General features: G+C 33.7%; 1 protein-coding gene across 3 annotated transcripts in view; it reads left to right on the forward strand.

Annotated features, from left to right (window-relative positions):
- Positions 1-22,029, forward strand: part of STAG1 (stromal antigen 1) — a 333,229-nt gene that overhangs the window by 114,594 nt on the left and 196,606 nt on the right. The gene's annotated exons all lie outside the window — the stretch shown is intronic.

A 22,029-nucleotide genomic window follows, 5' to 3' on the forward strand; every position in this document is an offset into this window, starting at 1 on the left:
TAAAATAGTAGAGGTGAAATTACTTGGTTTAAATGTATTTAACTGTGTGATCCATAAATATGTTACTCTACAAAAAAATTATACTAGTTTATCTTTCACCAGAAGTTTTACTAGCATTTAGATATTTTATATTTAAGATTTTCCAATTACATAGGTGAAAATGGTATAATTTACATTTGATTACTAATGTTTGGTAGTGTGTTAAATCTTTTTATTTAGTATTGCTCATTTTTAATACTTCATTTTCAGTTTGAGTTTGAAATTTATGATACAAGATTTACTTTTAGAACTAAAAGCAGACAAGTTTTTTTAGTGTACTCTTTTTTTTTTATCGTATATTTTCTTTTGAATTCTTTAAGGGAGGTTAGTGTTTACTGCTTTTTATGTTTTGTTTCCAGATTGATGTGTTCAGGGGTTTGGAGCTTGCGTGGGAAGGTAGGGAGGTGGAGTAGTGAGATGATGCTAGATGGTAAAAGAAATATTGAATTCCCAGTTGTCCAAAGCAGTGGACGACTTGTAAATTATGTAAGTATAATTTAAAAATAGATTAAGTGACCTTTAGCAATTAAACTTGATAATTTAATACATTTTAATAGAAAAATTAAAAAACTACAAATTTATTAATTTTTGAGATCTACTTAATTTTTTTCTACATTTAGATGGAAACAAACATAAGCAGAAAAATGAAGCCAGTTTAGTTTTATGCAGAAATTTTTAAATTGCATCTCAGTATTTTGCATTTTTCATGTAAAACTTTATTTTATAAGATATTTGTTTTTGTAAAGATAATTTTAATGCATATTGTGTTAAAGCTCAATAGCAGCTTTTATTTTTTATGAACAAAATCTTTAACTATTCAGTATTTAATATGAACAAAATCTCATCATCTGTATTTGAAACAAAATAGCGAATAGTGTAAGCTTTTTCTTTTTTTCCACTGTGTTCTATATTCTTATTCAGATTAATCTTCCCTAATGCTGTTTTATACTGTCACTCTCTGCTTAAATTCTTTTGGATCCATATTTTATAAAAGTGAAGATTGGTAGTAAGCACTCTGGTGCCTTTTATAATTTGGTTTTAAACCCATGTTTTCAACTTTTTCTCACTATTTCTCTATTGAAATCTGCCCTTAACATTTCCCACTTTGCTGTAATTATTTTTATTATTCATATTACATTTTATCCCTGATTATATTCAAATTAATCTATAAATCTAAACTACTGTGGTTTTCTTTTTTACTCAACATTCTATTGTGGGCATTTTTTCCTTATAAATTTATCTTATAATTTTTAATGTTTGTATATTATTCCCTTACATGGTTGGGCCATTCTTTATTTACCAGTTTTTATTTAGGTTGCTTTAAAAAGAAATAAGTATATTTAATATAATTATTTAGGAATAGTTTTGTTCTATTAAAAATAGTACTTTGAACATCCTTATGTGTCCATCTGAAATGTACATGTGGCAGTGTTTTTGTAACATAAATTCCTAAAAATGGCTGCTGAACAAAAGGTAATGCACTTTTAAAAAATTGGTAAGGGTTTTGTTTTGAAGGTATGGCACACTACTTTTACTATTTATTACGTCCTTCAAATGTGAAGTAATAATAGATAAAATAATAAAAAGAAAATACAAACAGACATGAATTTAGAAATGAAATGTTTCTTTGGTGTATATAAAAGAAATACTACAAAGTGATAAACAGGATTGGGCTTAGGGTAGAGGAGCAGATACTTGTAGCCAAGAGTTTGGCTATTATGTGTTAAAAGACTAAAAGTGCTTCGTGACGACTAGAAGGATAATGTCAGGCTTACTACACAAAGTCAGAGTGTAATATAAAATTCCATATTTGTAAAGGAGACTGAAGAAAGCTGCTGATAACTGCTATATAGGCTAAGACTTATGTTTAACATTATATCTCAGCTTACTCTTGAGATTCCTAGTTTATGCTTATCATATATTAGTTATTAATAAAGATTCCTTTAGTACTCAAGAGGGCCCTAGTTTAGATAGTAGCTTATATTAAAACTTCACTTATTGGAAATCAAAGGCTGTGGAAGGGAAAAGACAGACCTATTCCTTTTAACGAGGATCTGAATTGAAATGTCTACTTACTTGGTTGGTGACTGGGTCTATAAAAATCCTCAGTATTGTCTTAGAGCAAGAAGTTCTAAGTCCACATTATATCATCTAGTTCTGCAGTAGACTGATTAGAATGCGCAGAGGTAATCACAAAAACATTAGATAGAGAAGGGTGAATAGTAAAAGAAATAAATATATTTAAGATGCTGGAGAGATAAAAGAAAAAGTTTTATCTAATTAAAAAAAGACAATAAACTTATTAGTAAATTGTTTTACTGAGAGGAAAAAGACTACATTAGATGTCATAAAAGGGAGAATTCAGAAATTGGCATTCATTAGAATGTAGCCCAGAGAAATAAAAAAGCGTTCCCAAATATGCCAGGGGAAGAAATCAGAGGGAAGAGAATATGTTCAGGGACACTTTTTTGAAGACATAATTTTAGAAATTTCCAGACATATTTTCTCAGATGCAGAGTTCTCAGGAGTGAACAAGATAAGTGAAAATAATTACATAGCTATTAATAGTATAGCGTAACTCCAGAATATTGAGGATTAAAAGAAAATCTTGAAATAGTTCATCAAGGAATTCCTCACCCAGTTCTCTTACTACAATGCAGGTAATGTCGAAATACACAAAATAAATTCCTGTTGTAAATTACATTATTGTCACAAGTGTGGAAAGGCACTTTAAAATAATTTATGTGATAAAGAGGAAATATACAGAGTTGATATATGAATGTTAGTGAAAATATTGGGGCTAGCTAAAGTACTACTGGGATAAATATACAGTCTTAAATATATTACTATTAGCAAAAGCAGTAGAAACTAGGAAAACAGCAATCCTAAAGTACTTAGGAAGAAAGGAATAATAAAGTAGAAATGGAAATTAAATAGAAAAATAAATGGTAGAGAAGGTTAACTAAATAAAAATATTAGCAATTTGAGTTCAGTATATTTTTAAGTCCTAGATAGATGGTTTATTTTATGAATGCCAGGATGGATCAATATTAGAAAATCTTTGACTATAATATACCAACTAATCATGTTGTAGGGGGAACAAACTACCCTAATCTGAATTGATATGGAATATTTAGTAGAAATCATTTTCTAACATATAACTGTTATTAATGATGAATAATAACTCTTGATGAATTGGGAACAAGAGTGAAGTTACTTAGCTTGGTAAAGTTTATCTTCCAAAAACCTATAGCTCACATCAATACGATTTTTAACAGAGAGACTTAGATGTCTTCCCAGGACCAAGCAGTAGAGTATTGACAACTATTCGATACTCATTATAAAATACAATGAGAAATAACAATTTTAACAATTGAAAAGGAAGATACAAAATTTCCATATTTGCAAAATATACAATTGTCTATGCTGAAATGTCAAGACTGTTAGAACTAACGAGAGTGTTCAGCAAAATTTCTAGAGAGAAAATGAACATTTAAAAAATCAGTAGCCTTCTGTATTGCAGTAATAACCAATTAGAACAGGGATCCCCAACTCCCAGGCTGTGACCGGTACTGGTCCATGGCCTGTTAGCAACTGGGCGGCACAGCAGGAGGTGAGCGGTGGGCAAGCTTTATCTGTATTTGCAGCCACTCCCCAGTTTTAATATCACCACCTCAGCTCCACTTCAGATCATCAGGCATTAGATTCTCATAGGAACACCCATCCCTGGTTCCAGAAAGGTGGAGACTGCTGAATTAGAACGTGTAATAGGAAACAAGATCTTATTTAATAAAGTACTCAGGAAAAATGATTAAAATTTTGGGTGGAACAGGATAAAATACTGTTTCATACTCATATTGAGTAACATAAAAATAGCCGGAAGATACTAAGGGTCAGTAAGACTGTAGCAAGTAGCAACCAGTGGAAGTACAAATGTGTATAATCCCTTTGGAGGAAGATTTGACAGTATCAAGAAAAGTCGAATGACCTATTTATTTTTTATTTATTCAGTATTTAATGAGTGCCTGTTTTGTGGGAGCCACTTTTTTTCCTTTTTCTTCTGAGAATACTTTGAAGAAATGCAATTCAGTTCCTGGATGTAACCTCTAGAGAAATTTCTGTGTATGTTTATAAAAGAGGCAAATACAGGCATTTATATTGCTCCAATTGCTGTTTTTGGAATAGCAAAAAAAAAAGGTAAAAAAATTCTAAATGCCTATGGGTACAAACAGGACAATTGATAAATAAAATGTAGTATATTCAAACACTTAAAATCTCTATAGCAGTTAAAATGAATGAATTAGAGCTCTAGGTACCATTATGGATAAATTTCAGAAATGCATTTTAGAGGACAAAGCAAGCTACAGAATGATACGTAATATATTGTACTACTTATGTAAAGTATAAACACATACGTAAGATTACTTAACATTAAGTTTATAAAGTTGATTACTTGCTGAGAAGATAAGGAAAAGAAAATGGGACCAGACAGATGTGCGGGGAGTGCTACAGCTGTAACTGAAAAGAAAGCAAAAAGAAACAAATATGACTGTCAAATATTAAGTTAGTTGACACTGGATGACCTATACCTTCTTGTCTACCTTGTTTATTTATTATTTAAAAAAAAAAAAAGTGTTTCTGAAGTGCTTCCCAAAAGGAGGGCTTCTGTATTCAATGTTTGGAAAATGACCATATCCCTTCTCCTTTGGAGACATGTGAAATGTGAAGCTTTGATTAGATTTGTATTAAAAAAAACTTTTGTTTGTCTAGCATTCTGTAAACCCTTGATTTTTACAACTATTTATAACCATTCTGTCTTTTAATCTTCTCTCCTTATCAGAATTGTAAAGAATAAGTTTCACTAGCGAAATAGGTACTTATTATGCACGCATCTCTTATAATCAGAGGCTGTGCTAGATAGTTATTGAATGTACAGAAATAAAACCATAGTTCTGCCCTCCTGGAATATAGTGTTATAGGAAACATATTATAGAACATTTTAGTAACATATACACAGGGTAGATTGAAAACACCGAATTCACTTAGGCTTCTCTAGAGGATAGTGTCATTGAAGGCTTGCATGAAAAGGTAAAACTTAAACTGAGACTTGAAAGATGAGGAGAGTTAGCTAGGCAGCAGCAGAGGGCATTTCTTATATAGTAGAAACAGGACATGCAAAGATGAAATCTGTATCCCACCATAGAGGGCATAAGATATTCTAATAAAGATAGAGGTAAGAGAGAGGCTATGTTCCGAACATTGAATGTTTTGACTTTTTGTGAAATTTGTGGCATTTTAGAAAAAAATGACTTGATCATATTAGCGTTTTTAAAAATACTGTTCTAAAAGCAGTTTAGATGATGACTTGTGGTGTAAAGCTAGACTCAGAAAGACCAATTGGGAGACTTTTTTTTTTTCTGATCCAGTTGGCAAGTAATGAAAGTTTGAATTTGTAGTGGGTCCTTGACAGATTCTACAAATATTAAGGCTATGGAATGATTCTGAAAGTTGAGAAAGAGGAAGGAATCTAAGATTCCTAGTTGTTTGACTTGATAGTGTTCACTGAGACAATTTGCAGGAGTATAAGTATTGGAGGATGAGTATGGAAATAGTTTGATTTAGACATTTTGACTTTTAATTGCATGGCACTGAACACATGTTGAATTTTGGAACATTCAGGGTATTTACCTAACCTAACTGTTATTTGTTGTTTTAGTAATTAGGAGTTAGTAAGCATTTAACTTAATTTTTATAATCCACTGGCATTTGCATTTTGTATCCCCAGATGTCAACTTAAAAAGTTGGACTATAGTTTACTCATACAACAAAAATTCATTGAGAGCTGATTATAGGGGTTAGACACGAGAGATACAATATAAACTAAACTTATCTGATCCTTGCCTCATGGGCTTACATATCATAAAAGGGAAAAGAAATCCTCTATACTAATAATAAAATCTGTTAATATATCATTACAAACTGTTGATTAATGCCAAGAATACTCTCTTTGTTCTTAGTGTACTGATAACAATAACTTGGATGAATAAAGTGGAATAAGCCTGTAAATGAAGTATACTTAATGATACAATTTTGTCTTCAATTTGCTTTTGGCAGGTGACTCTGATGGTTCAACCGATTTTGTACGTTTAAGTTTGATTGGGAAAGATATAGGTGTCTTAGGGCAGCAGTTCCCAACCTTTTTGACACCAGAAACTGGTGCTCCTAATGAGAATCTAAGGTCTGGTGATCCGAGGTGGAGCTGAGGCAGTGATGCTAGTGCTGGGGAGCTGCTGCAAATACAGGTGAAGCTTCACTGGCTCACTCACCACTCACCTCCTGCTTTGCAGCCCTGTTCCTAACAGGCCACAAAACGGTACCTGTCCACTGCCCAGAGATTGGGGACCCCTGTCTTAGGGGAAGTCTGTGATGAATCAATCATTCTCTCTCTCTTAGGGAGGAAGCATTGTTCTGATGTAAAAGAAAACTATAAACTTTTTATAGACATTGATCTAGTGTAGTCTCCAAGTAACAAGTGGATTTAATGACAAACCTCAGTATGTCAAATGCATAGGAATTCTCCCCCATGATTTAGCTTGGCAGGTTTTACGCTATGTCTACACCAAAGGAAGTGAAAAAAGCACCTATGAGCTTATTAAAATCTCACCTGTTAACTTGTGCAAACTGACAGACTGTACAGGAATTGTGTGTATTTCTGAGCCATTAATAGAGTGGATAAAAGTATATGTAATAATTTTTGAATTTCTGAACGTTCATTGAAAAGTTTATAACTTTCAGAAGTATTAAAATGGCTGAAGAAAGTCTAAGAAGTGTAATTATAAAAGGAATGGTAATGAGACTTTAGAGGGGAGAACAAATATGTAGTCATGTACTGCATAATGATATTTTGATCAGTGATGGACAGCATATATCATGGTGGTCCCATCAGATGATAATGGAGCAGAAAATTTTTATCTCCTAGTGACATAGCTGCCATAATATCATAGCGCATTACTCATGTGTTTGTGGTGATTCTGATGTAAACAAACCTACTGTGCTGCCAGTCGTATAAAAGTATAGCACGTAAAATTACAGTTATAGGCTATACCATCTAGGTTTATGTAAGTGCACTTTATGATGTTCGCACAATAACAAAATCACCTAATGAGGCATTTCTCAGAACATATCCTTGTGGTTAAGTGGCACATGACTATAGTATTGAGTGAAATGAAACTTTAACAAAGATGACCAGAAAATACTGAAGGAAGGAAATACTGCAATAAAAATGAGTAGAACCTTAAAGAACTAAGCAAATATAAGTACTTGAATAGAATCAATCAATATATGAGTAATACAAGAACTATATGTTTATAGCTGCTATCATTACAGCGTAAGATATTGGATATAGGATTTAATAAAATATTAAAACATTCTGATTTTTTAGCATAATAAAATTTTTTAAAATTAAAATATAGTTAGTATATAAATATTAGTTTCAAGTGTACAGCATAATTATTCAATATTTATTTATCTGATGAAGTGATCACAAATCTGACACTGTACAAGATTATTACCATATTATTTACTATATTTCCTATGCTGTACATTACATCCTCATCACTTACTGATTTTATAACTGGAAATTTACCTCTTAGTCCCCTTCACTTTTTTTACCCTTACCCTCTGACAGCCATCACTTTGTTCTCTATGTCTATGAGTCTGTTTCTGTTTTGTTTTATTTGTTCATTTGTTTTGTTATATTCCACATATGAGTGAGATTATACGATATTCTTCTTTGTTTGACTTATTTCACGTAGCATAATAACCTGGGTTTATCCGTGTTGTCACAAATAGCAATACTTCATTTTTTTATGGCTGAGTAATATTCTATGTGTGTGTGTGTGCACACGCACACATACCCTCCCCACCCCCCCCATCTTCTTTATTCATTCATCTATTGATGGACAGTTAGGTTGCTTCTGTATTTTGGCTATTATAACTAATGCTGCACTGAACATAGGGATGCATATATCTTTTCAAATTAGTGTTTTTATTTTCTTTGGATAGATACCCAGAAGTGGAATTTGTGAGTTGTATGGTAGTTCTATTTTTAATTCTTTGAGGAAGCTCCATACTATTTTCCATAGTGGCTGTACCAGCTCGCAATCGCACCAACAGTAATTTAACATAAAAAAATGTAGATTAAGTTTAGCTGAAGGTAAAAGTCGAAAACTCAAAATAATAGTTGTTTCAACAAGAAATATAGAAGTTTATTTTTCTCATGAGTTAAAGATTGTAGGTCTTGTCACGATGGCAGATAGATTGTCAAATAATTGAAATTGTCAGTACTTTAATAATCATTAAAGTATATCTAAATATAACTTTAACAGCTGTATATTTTATATTTCAAAAATGAACTTTACATACAAAAAAAGAAGCTGCTAGGGCAACACAGTGGCAGGCTCTTTCCTAGGCAGCAGGCATTGGGTCCTGTTCCAAGCCCTGTGAATATTTTCTTATCCTTTCCAGTACTCATTTTTCTGTCCTGACCCTGATGGGTAGTTCTGGGCCTAGTGATCCTATTATTGGTGACAGCCAGCCACATCACACTTCACAAGTCCCACTGATAAGGTGATATATTTGAGGAGTGGGGTAGGAGGTAAGTGTGCCAATCGTGCCAGGCACTGGGCTCTTGAGGTGAGCTCCATTTGACCACTTAATTCCTGCAGATGAAGGCATGCATGAGTGGCCACAAGAGTGGCCAGAACAAATGCCTAGCAAACACACCTTTTTGGATGTTGATTGCCTATGCAACTCTAATGTGACAGAAATGGTGTTTGAAAGCCCACCACGCAACCAGATGTTATTGTACTGGTGGGTGAACATAATGAGCATCCATGATTTGGAAAAGAAAAACCTGAGCCTACAACACAAAACCCTTGTTGCAGAAGCATCACTGCCAAGATACCTGTACCTTTAAACTCAGACTAGGAAGCCAAGCTAGAGTGGCTCTTTTGTTACTGCTGCTGGCTACATTCCATGTACAGGCTGGTTGTCCACTATCAGCAACCCACAGTCTATACGAAGCAGCAGGATAACACTTCTCAGAAGACCCTCAGTGAGGTGAACATTGCTGCCTCTGCCTATTTTGAGAGGAGGGCTTAGGGACAACTTATTTTTCTAAGGCTGTAGTAGTCTTCAGTGTCTACTTCTGTGGAGGTCCCTGCTCATAATTTCTACCTGAATAAGAAATCCACCCCTACCTCTCTGAAACAGCCCCAGTGTTGTTATTGTGGTTGTCCTGGGTGTCATTGTTGCTGGTATTGCAGTCCTGGTGATTACCTTCAGGAGGAAGTTGGGGTAGTATAAAGGTAGAGATCAAGGACTAGGGGAATTAAATATATAACCCAGCATAGGTCTGTAGTGGGTTGGGTAAGAAGGTATGATTCAGGACCACTTCAGGGTGAAACTTAATTCTTGGTGCAAGACAGGTACTTCCTCCACCTCCCTTCCTTCCCTCCATTTTAACAGTTTGGGTCCCAGCCTCTCTTGTAGAACTGTTTCTAATATCCCTTCTTTCTCTTGGCCCAGGGATGAAATCTGACTTTGTAAAAGCAGGCTCAAGATAAATCTTTGATTATGTTTAAAATAAAAGGTTAGGATGACATCCCAGGATCACTGAAAAGTGATGGAATACCTTTTGAAAGGTTAAATGAATTTGAATTAAGAAAAGTACTTTTCTTTCCTGAGTTTAAATTACTTGATTAAATCTATCTTATTGTAAAGGAAAGATTAGCATCTTCATCTCGAATTATCTACTAGTTTATTGTGGTCTTTTTGACGAGAAGAAAATTCAGCTTTATTTGGGCTTGCATTACAGCCATATTGCTCTCTGTTATACCACTAACACACATGCTTCTCACTTAAAGCACCTTATTTTAAAATGTTGCCTAAACACATTTTTTTCTAGAGGAGGCTTTGTCCAGAAACTGTTTATTCTTTACCTTACGCTTCTTATAGCTGATATTAGTAATGTTTTAATATTAAAAATATTTGTACATATTTTGTTTTTGGTAATTTTTGTTACTTATTGTAACAGATTTATTGGAATATAATAAAATAGGAAGAAGACATAAAACAAAAAGTAGACTTTGAGCTTCTGGCAGATTATTCCACCCCACAAAACAAACAAAAACAAACTAACTATATTTTTTGAACTGGGGGAGGTTATATATGAGGTAGATGAAATAAATGAAATGTTACAAATACTAATTGGATAAATTAAATAGTTACATCATTCAAGGTATTATCAAACCAGAGCATACATCTTAGAATCATAGTATGTAATCTTCAAAAATGTTAAGATTTTATAGCTCATGTTTTTTCCCATGATTATATTTTTATACAATAATCATTTACCGTATACCGATTATGACAGTATACTGTAATAAAAGGTATTTGAATCTATCTCTTTATCTCTTTCTTTCATAACTGAGATGGATACTAAGTGACTTAACGAGTGGGTAGCATATACAGAGTGGATATGCCAAACAAAGGGATAATTTGCCTCCCAGGCAGGACCGAATGGGGCAGTGCGAGGTTTCATCACCCTACTCAGAACAGTCAATTTAAAACTTATGAATTGTTTATTTCTGGAAATTTTCACTTGATATTTTTGGACCATGGGTAACTGAAACTTTGGAAAGTGAAGCCACTGATAATGGGGGACTACTATAGTCAGCATTTAGTAGATAGCTGACGAATGATTTCCTTTTGGATGTATATTTTTTTTAACTTACTACATTTTTGATTTAGTTCCTATAAACTTGTTAGAAATTTAGAAAAAAATTTTTGAAGGATGAAAGAAAAATATCCATAATCATAATTTTTAATATTTCGGTACATTTCTGTTTGGTGTTTTTCTGGGCTTATATGAAGATCATACCTGTTTTATAACAGTGGAATGATTAATTTTTTCCATTGTTGGTATTCCTTGAACATAGGACTTTTTAATGCATTGTGTCGCAGAGTGTTTCCATTTCTCCTTTGAATGTTTTATAATTTTTCCATTATCATAAATAACATTACACATTCAGAAAATCTTGATGCTTATATCATTTTCTTAGGATTGATTTGTATAACTAGGGTTCCTGAGTCAAAATATATTATCTTAAAGGCTTTGTATAATTTTACCATATAGCTCCCTGTTCCTATCAGTATTGAAAATATCTATTTTGCAAACCCCTTGCAACATGAGACTCATCATTTAAAAATAGTATTTGTCATTTTTAAACACAAAAATGGTCATTTTTAATTTGCAGGATGTAATTGATTGGAAGTAAGTCAGGTTACAATTTGTCTGACATATTTATCATCCATTTATATTTCTTTTAAAAATCTTTAAAATTTTATGTGTATAATGTATCATCAATCAAAATCTTAGATATTGTTTTTGAAATTGCCGAAATAATTGAGAAAAACAAAATATACTCAACAGACCAAGAAAATTATGAAAATGAAGAATAATGAGGGACTTGCTCTACCAGTTAATAGACTGTATCATAAAGCTATAGAAAATACTAATATAAATTATTAGCTTGAAAACTGGCAAATGGATCACTTGAACACATATGTACCTAAGTATATATAATATTTTAATTAATATTAAAAATTATGCCCTGTCTATTCCTTTCTCTTTATAATTGCCAATTGATTAAAAACTTAAAAAAGGTTTTTTTATTTTACCTTCTACCATACACCAGTCTATATATAGTAAAGAATTAAATGCAAACAATAATAAAACAATTAGAAAAAAACAGATGAAAAAATTATTGGATTTGAAAATTATAAAAGTATAAACAAACTTAAAGCAAATGTTTTACTTGCTTAAATTAAATATTTAGGCTTTTACCATTACACAGAATCTGTTTCCTGTTTAATGCTTCTAATACTAAATTCCAATTTGATGTTAATATTGCTATTTTAGCATTTCTGTTTTTGTTTATTCACCTAATATTTCTTGATCCATATCTTTCTTTTTTTTATAAACTGAATTTTATTTTTATCTTGGTAATACATGTACATGATTTTTTAAAAAATCAAATGGTACAGTGACCAAAATAGTAATCCAGTTTTTATCCCTATCCACACTCAGTCCTGCTCCTCAGAGTAATGCTTTCATTTCTTTTAGCTTTTTTTTCTGGTATTTATTCTAATTATTTACTGTTGTTTTTGACAGCATTGTGCTAATTGGATCAGATGAGCAGGAGGTAGCAAGTACATCCAAAGCCTTAGTAAAAATATGTAAAACAAAGGGTGGGAGGTGAAATTTTAGAGGCCCATGGCCACCTGAGTAAAGTATCTTGGCATTCAGTGGTCTGGGGCATTGTCATCAAAACAGTGAACTAGTGTGATGTTTGTAGAATGGAAAGATGATCAAGAGATCTGTGAGCTGTTGTGGTGGACAGAATCAAGCATAGCTCTTCATGACTCCCAGCTCCTGGTGTTCATTCTCTTGACTCATCCCTTTGAGTGTGTCAAGACCTGTGACTTGCTTCTAACCACCAATTATAGCAAAGGTGATGGGAGGGCAAGTCTCTGATTACATTGTGTTACGTAAGTCTTGCTAGCAGACTCGCTGTAGGGATTTTCCTTTCTGGCTTGACAGTTAAGGGCCCATGTTGGGGAAGCCAATGAGACAAGGAACTGTGGGCAACATCTTGGCCTTGAGAGTTGTCTCCAGCCAATAGCCAGCATGAGGTCAGGGGCATCAGTTTTATAACCAACCACAAGGAAATAATTTCTTCCAACAATGTAAGTGAGCTTAGAAATGGATTCTTCCCCATTTGAGCTTCCACATGAGACTGCAGCACAGCAAATGCCTTGATTGCAACCCTGTAAGAACCTAAGTAGAAGATTCTGCTAAGCTGTGTCTAGACTCTAAGCTCACAGAAATTGTGAGATAATAGGTAACCAAGGCAAATATATTATGGTAGCAGGAAAAATATCATAGTGCTGAAGTAACACTGTAAAAGTATACTTTTGTTCATTCCAGGTAAAAACAACTTACTTAGAGTGGTCCTTATTAAGTGGAGAAAAAGACATTAGCCAGGTCAGTAGTTGCATATGAAGTACCAGGGAATGTAACTACAGTGAAAGTCACCACCTGATTAAGTTTATGACAATCTGTAGTTGTTCTCCAGCATCCATCTGATTTCTGTGTTGGCTACACTGGTGAGTTTAATGGGGATCTAATAGGTTTCACCACCTCTACTTCTTTCAAGTCTTTGATTAAATTGTAATTCCCTTAAGGATGTAGATTGATTCTAGTTTATTATCTTGGTATTAGACATTTTGACCGTAATGCCCTTTATCCTGTGGGTCAGAGAGTCAATGTGGGGTTCTTCCAGTTACCATGTATGTTTGTTCTGTGTGTGTATGTGCGCGTGTGTGTTCATATTCAGGAACTGGGGAAGTGACCACAAAATGGGTCCCTGGACTATTTGGGTTCACTCTCAGTCAGACTTAAGTTATAACCTCATGTTTCACTTGACCACCTTAAAGTTCAAACAGGTAGACCACAGTGGCATTTTAAGTCCCCAAGAATTAAGGTCAGTTCAGAGACATTGTCTATTTAAACGTAAAAGGTCTGGACATTTCCTTTTAACAATGCATAGTACCTGTAAATAATGGCTACAAGTCTCTAGGGGAAGGACTATAGTAAGATGTATGTCTGTACTTGTTGTAGTTGTGCAGAGTCCCTCAAGGGACCTGGTATTCACTTTATTCAATCGATTCCGGGTCTCTGAACTAACCCAGCTTTGGCAGCTGTTGAGAAGGCTATAATTCTCCACTGCATTGATATAAGTTAGACTTATGGCTACCAGACCTAGAGTTTTTTCTGTTATATAAATCAAACCATACTTTAGTAGGCTGTGTACCAATTTTGTTCCTAGGGGCACTGTAATCATTTAGCTATTGCCAAAGACCTCTGCAGGCCAGGATATTCTGATTACCAATAAGTCCCTCCTGCTCTTTAGAGATAATGCTCCCACCTTGTCTTTGATTATTAACTATGACCACTTGAGCTGTGTTAAGTTGCCTTGGATCCTGTTATCTCCATTAAAACCTGGGAACTCTTCTTCTTAATGGCCACACTCCCTACACTTATACCTGGCTTACAAAGGAGAGTAACCACAGGCTTTTTTTATAAGGATGTACATGTAGTTCCTCCCTCACTTTTGTGGTTCTCATTTCCTTCTGGGCCCTCTTGTGGAGCATAGTTGAGGGGCAGAGGTATGAAATTCTTCCATGATAAATGCAATCCAACATTCCTAACTTCTTGATTTCACTGGATTCTTTCTTCCATCCATTTCAATTCCAGAGAAGCTCTGCATCTCAACCTTTAAATCTAACTTTCTGTGTACTAATCTGATAAACTGGTATAGCTACACGAACTGATGTATTTAATCTGGACTCTCTAGTTAGTGCACTCATATCAATTAATTTGGCCTGTTATAGCATTATATTCCACCCTCCTTGGCCAAATAATTCTGGAATCCACTCCCACACGTGGTCTTTGGGTTTTTGTTGGGTGTATAAGTTACTTTTTCTTCAGTCATAGTGCATTCCTGTTTTCCTGGAGCATGCTGAGATTCGACCCTAGTTATGGATCTAGTGGCAACAAGGGCTGGTTTTAGTGGGTCTTCAGGATAATGAACATCTTCCTGCAAGGCATCAACCCACATGAGATTATCAGAGGATTCTCAAGCCAGGGAGGGCTAGTGTTTTGAGACACGGAAAAGCAAGCTACTTTCACTGGTATACAAGGTTCACTGGTATGCCAATTACTGGCAGGAGTTGGGGTTCAAAATTGTTAGTTTCATCTAGACCAACCAGGTATCTGTTCTAAGTTTCAGAATCTCTTTCTTTCCTGGTCAAGGTCCTAACTTTCAGATGAGAAACTTGATGAGACTGAATTCACCTGTTGTAATTCAGCAACCTACGTAATTAAATTTTTGGCTTGATTTTCAGCAGTATCAACTGCACACCTACAAGAAAAAAGAGATTCTTCTAGGATAATCATGGAAGCTTTCTGATTCTCATACTGACTTAAGCTGAGAGTTAATAGACTTGAGCTTGTCATTTTCTCTCAGAGTGCTCAAGTGTGCACAGAAGGATCTAAATCACATTACTGACACAATGTCAAGTACAGCAGCCACTTAAGCTCATGAGGCATGTGCTTGAGTTGATCCTTCATCACAGCGAACCACCAGTGATAGCTTGATTGATTTTCTGAAACTAGTTCATGCTACAGATTACTAGCACCCCATTTCCTTGGCAAGGGCATGAGCAATCCAATCCCCAAATCTCGTCTTTACTGGTTTACCTTCTGGAACCCTGGAACCAATTCTGAACCAATCTGGATTCAGTCAGCCAGGAACCACACAGTAATTTGCATTGGTAAAATTTATTATACATAGTTATTAAACTATGATAGAGGAATAACTATAAAGATGTAAAGATAATTCTAAAGGGGACCATAGGATAGATTTCTCAAAGAAAGACAGATTTGGAAAAGGGCAGGGGTCCCATTCCCCAGGCTAGGGTTTAGACTTTGTTAGATAAGATTTTGTTGCAGTCTGTTGAATGACAGAGAAGTTCACTGAATTGCCTCAGCCAGAGCTGGTTCACAGTTGCTAGGCTTCAGGAAACAAAACTCTGAGGTATAGCCGTGTGAGTATGGTAGACAGTTGTACAGTAGAAAATGAAGCACTGCCGCCACCATGAGACGTGCTGGTGTCTGTGTTGGGTGGGCTGCATCAGGAGGGTAATCGCAAATCCCAGGCTGGGGCACATGGTTGCCAAAGAACTGCACAATCTTGGTGTTAGGCTGGGACAGACCACCACTGGATTTCCTTATACAGTAAGTCCTCATTTAACTTTTTCGATAGGTTCTGTGACTTTAAGTGAAACAACTTATAATGAAGCCAGTTTTACCATAGGCTAATTGATGTAAACAAGAATTAAGTTTCTACAGTATCTCATAAACGTTATCACAAAATGACATTATTTAAGGACCTGCTGTATATACTTTTTGCTGATGTAGCAAGAGCGGGTAAAACTAAACTTTAACATACTGAAACTAGGAAGAGAAGCCCCCTTCCTCTTGCAGTGTCTTTCCAGAGCTCTATATAAATAAAGCTTAACATAGTGCTTACTGTGAAGGAGAAATGCTTATAAAGTCCAGTCCATTATCATAGAGCAGATATCGAAGAGTAACTTTGGAGCTGGGACACAATTGATAATTGATGCAGAGGCTTTGCTCAAATGTCTGATATTGGCAGCTATTTGCTTATATTTAGAGAGAAGAACTGAATGTAGATTGGATGCCCTGTAGAGGCAGAGTTTGTATATGTCATCTTACTTTAATTATTGGTCCTGATATTTTATAAGATTTTCTCTTTTTTCCTTAGAATTTATTAATTTTACCTGGATATGCTTATATTCTCCTATCTGTCACTCTCCTATTCTGGCAGCAACTAGAAAAGATTTCAATCTTTTATTGATCAGGTGGATTTTCTTCTTAAAATGATCAGTTTCATGATCTTCCTTTTCTTTCTTTCTCTCAAACACCTGTGCATGTTAGATCTCTTAGATACATCTGTCAAATCTTTTACCCCTTTCCTCATGAATTCCACTTCTGCAGTTTTGTTTTGTGTTGAGATTTTTTTCCTCACTCAACTTCCAGGATATTAAATTCATTCTCCATAGTGATTATTTTTCATTTACCCAATGAATATTTAAATTTGAAAAAAAATTTTTTTTTTTTTTTTAAGTTCTAGGAAGTTCTTTTCATGTTTTAAATTTCCCATCTGTTTTTTATACACTCGATTTACTTTTTCTTTCTCCTGGGTTGCTGAGTCCTTTAAGCATATTATTTTGCTTTGACTCCTAAAGGCTCTATTCAATTTGGGTGGTCAAGTCAAATTATTAGGATCCCTTCATTGGCACAAATTTACCTATAATGAGTATTGCCATGGTCTGCATTCCTGTAGCACAATAACCACCTGTTCTGTTAATTGGATAGTATTTTCCCAGGGTTAGGAGGCAACTCAGCCTATACTAGTGTTCCCCTGCAATCCCTTTTAGGCCAGGAATTTGCAGCAGGCCCTCATAGGACCACACACCTCAGGGCTTCTACCATGCCTAAGAAGGAATAAGAAGTACTAATTCTGACTTTTTTGCCAGTATCTACCTGTCTCATGCTTAGCTCAGAATAAAATTTTGTGCTGTTTTCTCTTGCAACTCCTGCAAAACCCATAGCTTTGCTTGCACCTTGCTTTGCTACCTTGTTTGTCCTAGTAGTTGTTTTGTCCTGAATGGGAGTGTGATGGAGAGTGCATCAAGAATGCTTATTCAGGCTGTCATTTCTCAAAATTCCTCTTATGAGAGCTTCTGCAAGACAAATATTACACATGTAAAGGCATCTTACAAATGGACAGAAATATTATGAAAAGTCTACAGTAAGATTTATATTTAAAATATCATTTTAGTTTATTTGTACCATTTCTGTATTATTTTATGTAGACATCACTATTGCAGTATTCAGCTTTCAACCTAGTTAGGTTACCAGGTAGAATTGAAAAGTATATTTGATAATGGCTTTCTATTTCAAAAGCAGATTAATACAAAACAAACAAAACTAGGATTGGTATCAAGGGAAAGTATGAAAATATGCTGTGGATGGGACATTTATTTTTCTGAAAAATGGCATCGAAATGATATTGTAATCTGTGATTCCATTTCTAACTATAGAATAAATTCTGTCCTGTTATGTGAAAGTCCACACTATCTGAGCTTAAAAACAGAGTATTTCTCTGAGTTTAGGCAATAATGTGGTTGTGTAAAAGGACAGTGAGATGATCACATTGGCCAGAAACTCCAGTTAGATAATACAGTAGGAACTGGAGTAGGAATGAAAGAAATAGCATTGTATATGTAGGATCAGTTTTTCTCTGCAAGACCTTGAAGAGTTACAAATTTTAAAAAAATCTACAAGGCAAAAAAGAGGCTCTGGAGAGCTCTGAAAATCAAGATCATTTAGCTTACACCAGGTTAAAATAACATCCTAGTCTCATAGAATAATAAAGCATTCTCCATCTACCTATGTGGTGTTTATTTACATTTGCATTCACAAAAAAAATGTATATGATACTGATAAAAGCTATGTTAAAAAAATCATCTAAATATTAATTTATTATACAACGATTCTCAGTTTGGAAGAAGGGAGGGTGCTTCATTCATTTAAGTTTCCTAGTTATGGTCTTTAGTGTACAAAGTAGTGTGTTACTTTGCCATCCTTTTGTCTTTCCCCAAAGCAAATTAATCTACTCTTAAGGAATAGTATAGAGTACTAATTCTCTGTGCCCTTGTCTCCTTAACCAAGGTCCTATCAAATGGCCTGCTGAAAAAAAGTATATTTAATAGAGTTTGAAGAATATGAACTCAGCGTACTGTGTGGAATTCTAGATTGACTTGATTAATCTTTTAGGTTTAGTTTATAAGAAGCTTTGGGACAGATTTAAAACTCATTTGTAACTATGACATTGAGTATTCTGTTCTACATATTTGTATTTCCTCTAAATAGCCTTGATATTATTTTGTTTTCTCTTTAGTTTTCTTCCTCTGTTTTTAAAATGTTTCTCTAATTACCCAAATTCCTTATTATACTTTTACAATATGATAAAGTCATTATTATAGCAGTTGTCATGGTTTTTGTCATTTGTAATCTGAGATTCATATGCTGCTTATTATGGTTTGTTCACTGAGGATCTGTGGCTACATTCTCGAGATTTTCTTTGTAGTGGAGTCTTAGGTTTAAACTTTTTGGAATGAATTGAGGGCAAGCCTGTCAATGTCACAGTTTGAATTTTTTCATTTTTTTTCCATGCTCTTATACATGCATTGTGTGGTATCATTTATTTTATAAGTAGAATCATATTATACATATTTCTCTTAATATGTCGTAACCAACCTTCTCTATCATGAGTGCTAACATTAGATACAGTTCATTTGTATTAATAGTTACATTTCATTCTGCTGTATTATATACCATAATTTAGTGAAACGTTCTTTTATAGACATTTAGATTGCTTAGTTCTTTTGCTCCAGTAAACAGTACTACATTATCCGAGCAGGTGAGTATTTTTTTGTGTGTAGGAAGAAGGCTTGTATATAAATATTTGTAGCCAGAGGGGAAGATTTTGGCAGAGATGACTGGCACTTAAAAATGTATTTCTCCTTTTTCATATTGGAGAAAGTTTAAGGAGGTATTGGCAGAGACTTCATGTCTCCACTCCCCTTGCATCTGGATGTGGCTAATTAACAAGTTCTTTTCAATTATGTATTAGCCAAAGTGAAATGTAGCACTTCCAAACCTGAATTATAAAAATCTGTCTTGCTTTTTCATGTTTTCATCTTCCATCAGCTGGGTATTGATTTCTTAAGGTCAACCTTAGAAGCCTCTTATAGAGAATAGTAGAACCTCTGTCAGCTTACGTCCTGGAACGAGTGTATGGGTATAACTTGTGATTCACATGTTCTAAAGCTTCTCTTTGAAGGATTATCAGTATGGCAATCTTGGAATTATACTGCTGATCCTTCCCTACTTCCTAAATGAGGACCACCTTCCTTGAAATGTAATGTGATTTTTTTAAATCATTGATTTAGATTTTTTAATAAAGATTTAAAGCTGTTTATTTCCCTCTAAGCACTGTTTTAGCTGCATTCTACAAATTTTGATGTGTTGTATTTTCTTCATCATTTAATTGAAAACATTTTCTAATTACCAAACATTTGGGGATATTTTAGATAATGTTTTTGTTACTTTTTTTGTCTAATTTAAATCCTTTATGGCCAGAAAATACGATCTGTATCTTTTTAGTCCTAAAAACTCATATAGTCTTTTGGTGAACATTCAAGTGTGTACATAAAAAGAATGTGTATTCTGTAATTGTTGCTGTTATGTTTTAAATATGTTATTTAGGTCACATTTTTAGTGCTGTTATTCAGATCTTTTATATATTTACTGGGGTTTTTTTGTTTTTGTTTTTTTAATGTTTGTACATTTGCTTCTTCTATTGGCTACCAGGAGAGATATGCTATAAACCTCAACTGTGATTATGAATTTGCATATTTCTTCTTTGAGTTCAATTTTTGCTTCATGTATTTTGAGAATCTTGTTATTTGACATATAAAAATATAAGTTATATCTTCCTATTAAATGTACCACTTTATTATTATAAAATATCTTTGTAATACTTGTCTGATTTCTACTTTAGTATAAACATAATCATAACAGTTTTATTATAGTTAATGCTTGCATGGTATATATTTTTTCATCTTTTTAGTGCATCCTATCTTTGCTTTTATATTAAAGGTGTGTCTCTTGTAAATATCATGTGATTAGGTCTTCTTATCCAGTCTTGATAGTCTCTGTCTTTCAAGAGGGATGTTTAGTCATTTGTTTGGCTTTGTTTTATTTTTCTTAGTCTCAGAAATTTTTATTTTGCTTTTGTTTGAAAGATATTCTTTGCCAGATAAAAAAATCCTGGACGGGCAGTTTTTTCTTTTTTCACCTTTATTGAGATATAATTGACATAAAACTTTGTTTTCCTGGTATTTATTTTATTTATTTTTGCTTTGATCTTTGTTATTTCCTTCCTTCTGCTACATTTAGGCTTATTTCTTCTTTTTGTAGTACCTTTGAAATCTTTGTTGTTCCTAAATGTAAGAATTTATCACTATAAATTTTCCTCTTAGTACTGCTTTTGCAGCATCCTATAGGTTTTGATATGTTGGGCTTCCAATTTTGTTAGTTTCAAGATATTTCTTGATTGCCCTTTTGATTTCTACTTTGATTTATTGGTTGTTCTGTAGTATGCAGTTTAATCTCTACATATTTGTGAATTTTGCAGTTTTTCTCATTTTACTGAATTCTAGTTTAATACTATTCTGATCAGAAAAGATGCTTGGTATGATTTCAGTCTTCTTAAATATGCTAAAATGTCTTTTATGAAATATGTTAACAGTCCTGGAAATTTTTCATGTGTGCTTGAGAAGAATGTGTATTCTACTGCTGTTGGATGGAATATTCTGGATATGTCTATTAGTTCCATTTTATCTAAAGTATGGTTAAAATCCAATGTTTTCTTGTTGGGTTTCTGTCCGTATGATCTATCCATTTTTTAAAACAGAATATTAAAATTCCCTGGTATTATTGTATTGTCTGTTTTCCCCTTCAGATCTATTAGTATTTGCTTAATATATTTAGGCACTCTGATGTTGGGTGCATATATATTTATGATGGTTATATCTTCTTGATAAATTCACCCTTTTATTATAAAGATCCTCTTTGTCTTTTATTACTGTTTTTGGCTTAAAGTCTATTTTGTCTGAAATAGTTATAGCTACCCCTGCTTTCTTTTGGTTTCTACTTTCATGGAATATGTTTTGCCATCCCTTCACTTTGAGCCTTTGTTTGTCCTTGAAGCTGAACTGTGTCTTTTGTAGGCAGCAAATATTTTGTTCTTTATCCATCCTTCCACTTTTGATTGGAGAATTCAATCTATTAATAGTTAGATTAATTATTGATAGGTAAGAATTGACTAATACTTTGTTTTTCATTGTTTTCCAGTTGTTTTGAAGTTCCATTTTTCTTTTCTTTTTTTGCTGCCTTCCTTTGTAAATTGATGATTTTCCATAATGGTTTGCTGTGATTTTTTCTTTTTATCTTTTTTTGTGTAGCTCTTGGAGAATTTTGCTCTGTAGTTTCCATGAGGTTTACGTACAACATTTTATATACTTAAAACAGTCTGTTTTATGCTGATAACAATTCAACTTTCATCACATCTAAAACTCTATTCTTTTATTCTCTCATGTTTTTGATATCACCATTTACATCTTTTTATACTATCTGTTAACAAAGTATTG

The sequence above is a fragment of the Pteropus alecto genome, unplaced genomic scaffold (genome assembly GCF_000325575.1).
Source record: "Pteropus alecto unplaced genomic scaffold, ASM32557v1 scaffold92, whole genome shotgun sequence".
NCBI classification, from domain to species: domain Eukaryota; kingdom Metazoa; phylum Chordata; class Mammalia; order Chiroptera; family Pteropodidae; genus Pteropus; species Pteropus alecto.